Source organism: Ascaphus truei, chromosome 2 (assembly GCF_040206685.1).
Source record: "Ascaphus truei isolate aAscTru1 chromosome 2, aAscTru1.hap1, whole genome shotgun sequence".
NCBI lineage: Eukaryota > Metazoa > Chordata > Amphibia > Anura > Ascaphidae > Ascaphus > Ascaphus truei.
The window spans coordinates 234,295,608-234,301,406 of NC_134484.1; positions in this window are offsets into that span (position 1 = coordinate 234,295,608).

Here is a 5,799-nt window from a genome sequence, read left to right on the forward strand (position 1 = left end):
TCGACGCGAGTACTTTATTTCGCAATGACGTCACGTCCGTGAGATCTCAAGGGTGGCAGGTCGCTGGTTACGCCCCTTTACTTCCTGTTAGGGGACAACGTGCTTTTTTTTTTTAAATAAGAATCAAGCTTTATTTAGAAGGAAAACAAAAACAAATATGTGCACATTGTAAATTCTGCTAATTTAGGAATGCCTGTTATATTATTTCACAGACAGGCTGTAGCAGGTGCAAATCAATTGAGCTCAAATGTAAATATTTTTCTCCTATATACAGTGGTTGGATGAGAGATCACAGTGGTCTGTGACAGAGTGACCGAGAGAGAGAGAGTGACGCACAGAGAGCGTGAGAGAATGAATACATATATGTCACCTTTTTCACCTACCATGAAACATGTCTGTGAATGGTTTCTCTGGCTTTGCATCTAATCACATGCTGTGCTTAAAAGCTGTGAGCAGCAGAGCATTTGCTTATAAGGGTTCCATGTAAAAATGGATTTCAAGCAAAATGTGACACGTGTGCTCATTTGCATGTTATTTCCCAGAATCCCTTGCTGCAGTGGGAGCACTGTATGCTGGGTGATAATGGTTGAAAGGCAGGGCTGCAGACCTGTCTAAGACATGTGAATGTGCTCACAAGTGATATTCTTTATTCGCTATAACGGTGGAGGTTTTGTGTCGCCTTTATCACCCACCATAACTTAAATAATAATTCCCCACCCTCAGGCAGCCTCCCTGAGTGACAGGGGTGAAGGTGGAACTTGGTCTGTGTGCAGCCAATCCAGGTGCAGATCTTGTGCCCTCCTCCTCTGCACTAGGGAGGAAGCAGCTCTAAATTATAGGGAATCCAAGTCTCTCCCTCAAGAGTGAGACGTGCCTCAGCCCCCTCAGGGGAGCTAAAGAGAATACCAAGCAGGCTTGGGAGGCCTCAATTCTGCCAGGAGGCCTAGGCACCATCCAGAAGCCTAGAGGCTTGAGAAAGCATACTACCTCTGTTATATAACATCTGCAGTGGAGAAATTAAGAAGCCCTTTTGTTTTATATACCCCTGCCTAAGTCTCAGTCTATTGGGTAGGGGTAGAGAGATATGTTTCACAGTGGGGACTGTCTCCAGTACACCTGGAGCCAGCTGTGAATGGAGGCGTTGCACCAAATAAGAATCCAGCCTGAAGACAACCGAAAGCCTGTCCTGTTTCCACATACCAATGCGGACCCTCAGCATCTCCTGGAACCTAACAGGTATGAAGCACCACATCACCGGTAGCAAAGGCCAAATCTCCCAGAGGTAGGGTGACCAGATATTCAAAATGAAAAACCGGGACACTTAAAAAAATTATTTATAAAACAATGTACATCACGTCACGCCCCCGTTGCCATGACAACGACACACTAACGTCATGTGGTGACATGTTGCCATGACAATGTGGCATCACGTGATGCCTCGTCACCATAATGCATCCTGTTGTCATGTCAACTTTGAAGTCACTTCAATTTGAATTCCAGTGACCACAGCATGACGTCAGCGTCGCCGGCACTATAAGCGCGGCCATAAGCTGCGCTTATAGTGCCGGCGACGCGACAAAACAAATGTATTGCAAATTTCTGAAGCCGGTCAAATTTGATTTTTCAGAGGTTGTCGCCACGTGACAGCCTCTGAACCAATCAAGGACCTGGTCACCCGTGACGTCACCGGAAAGCGAATTACAACTTTCGCTAGCGGTGACGGGTGACGTCAACCGTCGCACGCATTATAAGCGCGGCCTTAGGTTAATTTCACACCTCAGGAGCCCCCTCTATTTCCCACCCTCTACCCATGAATTTCGCTCTCCCCTCCGTCTCACTCACTACCCCCCTCCCACTCGCCCCTACCTTCCATCAATTACCCCACTCTGCTCACTCAATCCCCCCACAAAATACATACCAAAAAACCCCACCCCGCAACACATAATAAAAATACCCGCCCTGCCGATACATATTAAAAAGAGCCCCAACCCCCCACACATATTTAAAAAAATTGGGCCGCACAGGTAAAAACATCATCATTATCATCATCCCCATATACCCACCCCACACATCTCCCATCTCTCCCCCCCCCCATCTCCCATCTTTCCCCCTTGCATCTCCCATCTCTCTCCTCCCCTGCATCTCCCATCTCTCTCCCCCCCACATCTCCCATCTCTCTCCCCCCCTGCATCTCCCATCTCTCTCCCCCCCTGCATCTCCCATCTCTCTCCCCCCCTGCATCTCCCATCTCTCTCCCCCCCTGCATCTCCCATCTCTCTCCCCCCCTGCATCTCCCATCTCTCTTCCCCCCTGCATCTTCCATCTCTCTCCCTGCCTGCATCTCCCATCTCTCCCCCCCCTGCATCTCCCATCTCTCCCATCTCTCTCCCCCCCCTGCAGCTCCCATCTCTCTCCCCCTGAAGCTCCCATCTCTCCTCCCGAAGCTCCCATCTCTCCCCCCCCTGCAGCTCTCATCTCTGCCCCCCCACCCCCTTGCATCTCCCATCTCTCTCCCCCCCACATCTCCCATCTCTCTCCCCCCCTGCATCTCCCATCTCTCTCCCCCCCTGCATCTCCCATCTCTCTCCCCCCCTGCATCTCCCATCTCTCTCCCCCCCTGCATCTCCCATCTCTCTCCCCCCCTGCATCTCCCATCTCTCTTCCCCCCTGCATCTTCCATCTCTCTCCCTGCCTGCATCTCCCATCTCTCCCCCCCCTGCATCTCCCATCTCTCCCATCTCTCTCCCCCCCTGCAGCTCCCATCTCTCTCCCCCTGAAGCTCCCATCTCTCCCCCCCCTGCAGCTCTCATCTCTGCCCCCCCACCCCCTTGCAGCTCCCATCTCTTTCCCCCCCACCCTCTGCAGCTCCCATCTCTCCCCCCCCTCCCTTTGCAGCTCCCATCTCTCCCCCCCTACCCTTGCAGCTCCCATCTCTCCCCCCCCTACCCTTGCAGCTCCCATCTCTCCTACCTCAGGCGACTGCGGGTTCGGCGGAGGCGGCGCTCACTAACAGCAGGCACAGGAAGTGCCATGAGCGGCTGTGAGCGGGCTCTGGGTGGGGGAAAGCGAGCCAGGGTGCTGGGGGGATAGTGAGCCAGGGAGCGAGTGCCGGAGGGAGGGTGGAGGGAGTGCTGGGGTGCCGGAGGGAGTGCTGGGGTGCCGGAGGGAGGGAGAGCCAGAGTGCTGGGGGGAGGGAGAGCCGGAGACGGGTGCCGGGGGGAGGGAGAGCCGGAGACTAGTGCCGGGGTGCCAAGGGAGGGAAAGCTGAGAAGAATCGGAGACTGGTGCCGGAGGGAGGGCCGGGGTGCCGAGGGAGGGAAAGGAAAGCTCCTACTTTTATCCAATCCCCTGATGGCCAGCATTCTAAAGCCCCGCCCCCGGTATCCTCCACCAATCCCCTGCGGCCCGGCATGTTCAACTAAGAAGCCCAACCCCTTACATTCGGGCTGCCGCATCCTCCTCTTCACTGCCGCCGACTCGCGCACCCGCGCACCGCCGCCCACTCGCGCACCGCCACACCCGCGCACTGCCGCAGACCCAACTAAAAAACGGGGTCAGGGAGAAAATCCGGGACATTTCAACCGGGACAGGAATGAAAAAAACGGGACTGTCCCGGCAAAACCGGGACGGCTGGTCACCCTACCCAGAGGGGGGGGGGGGGACTACACATATATACACACCTTATTAATTAACCCTTATGATGCCAAATAAGCCGAATCACTGGGGCAGGGCCGTGTACTGAAATTTAGAAAGATGAGAGATTTGAAAATAAACCAGTTTCTCTAACAACAAAAAAAAGTTGTGTTCTTCTGGTCTGATGGTAAAATAACACGGTACTGCAGTGTCAACAAAAAGTGTTACACTGGTGTGAAAGTAAAAATATTGTACTCGGTGTGAAAATAAAAACGGTACTCGTGTGATAAAAAGTGGTAAACTGGTGTTATTAAAAAAGTAGCGATCCTCTGGGTGTGAAAATTAAAAAGTAGCGTTACTCCATACCACCTAACACCATTACACTTCTACCACGGCTTCTTATGTGATCCTGCTACGTCAGGTCAGCTCGTAGTGTCACTCCAGGACAGGGGCTCCCAACAAACGTATTTATTATCAAGCAGGAAAGTACAATTCCCTCTTATGTACTTATCACGTTTACACCTGTATCAGTTTTATCATGCCTATATTTTTATTTCCCATTAGTTTCAGCTAATCAGGGTAATTCAGCTATATAAAAAAAAATGACTGGAGATGTGTGAATCTTGCCATGTTTCCTCTGTCTTTCCCATACTTAAGAGTTTTTTGGTCAAACAGCGGGCATAAGCCTATAGGAATTCATGTTAAAGTGGATAAAGCCGAGATTATAGTCCGCACTGGCATGCCTATGACGTCGAGCAAGCCGCTCGCCTGAGCGATGGGGGAATTCAGTTTCCAGCGATTGGGAAGGCGTGGTGGACACGTCACCAAGCTGGGTCGCCGTGATTGGTTGAACCGCTCACGTGATGCATCCATCCCAGGAAAATACATGTCTTTTCAAAACGCGGTTGCGCCATCGCGCTCCGTTGTGCGCGCACTACGGGCGGCCTCATAGGGTTTCTGCCTTTTGTTCTTGTCGCGCGATCGCCATTGCACGGACTATAATCTCAGCCTAAGAAGCAAGTGACACACTGTGCTTATTTGCCTGTCATTACCCAGAATCCTTTGCCACTGTGGAAGCACATGCGATTGTGAGGAAAGGCAAGTTTATGCACCTGTCTCAGACACGTGAATATGTGCACACGTGTTCTTCGTCATTGCTGTACCTTGAAGGGTTTGTGTCACTTTATACTCATCACAATTTACTTGTGTGCTTGGTCCAAATACACAGCTCAGCAAGATCCTTCTGGATAAAAAATAAATTGTATTTTAAAAGGAAACATCATTTAGATGATTTTACCAGTCCTTTTTTTGCCATCTCTATCTCTGGCCATTTCTCCAGACTCTTGGTTAAACTTGGACATTTGATAAGTTACAACTTGTAGACCTTTCCAGTCTCACACATTTGACTTATTTAAAAAAAAAAAAAAAAATCTCTCTAATTTTTAGGATCTGCTAAAAACAAAAATAACAAAAACATTAAAACAAAAATAACAAAACCATTAGAACAAAATCACCCCAAAAAATATTATTTTTATTAGGTAGTATTGGTTCTCTTTAGGTTAAACTATTACAACTCCCTTAATACTGGGTCCTCACTACATTTTAAGCATATTCTTACAAAAAATAGCAAGGGAACATTCAGCTACCTCTCACAATAAATATTCTATCTTAACTACAAAATGTGTCACAAAAAGTATGTCAAGTGTTAATCAATTTCAATACCCTTTTGTTTTTTTTACAGTAAAACACATTTTGAGAAGCATTTTCATGTAAGGTATTTTATGCTTGTGGTGTAATGTTGTGATTTGAAGGAAGATTGTCTCAAAGCACATATATGTGTATACATATTGTGATATATGAAGTTCCACATCTGCGTCTGTCAGTTCTCCCTTCTGTTAGTGAAAGGTGAGAACTATACACACTAGCATAACATCCCATGGGCCAGTAATAGGGTGCCACTATTATCTACTCAAATTCAATTACTAACATTATCAGAAAAACAATGAATGGGCACGTTTCTTTGTAATGTTTTGAAGATTTCTGTATATGTTTTATATACTGACATGTCACTCCATTCCATGATTGCCATACATGTCCAAGTCAGATTTGGCATGCTTTATTAAGTAGAAACTTACAGTACATTTTGATGAAGACACAAGCAACACA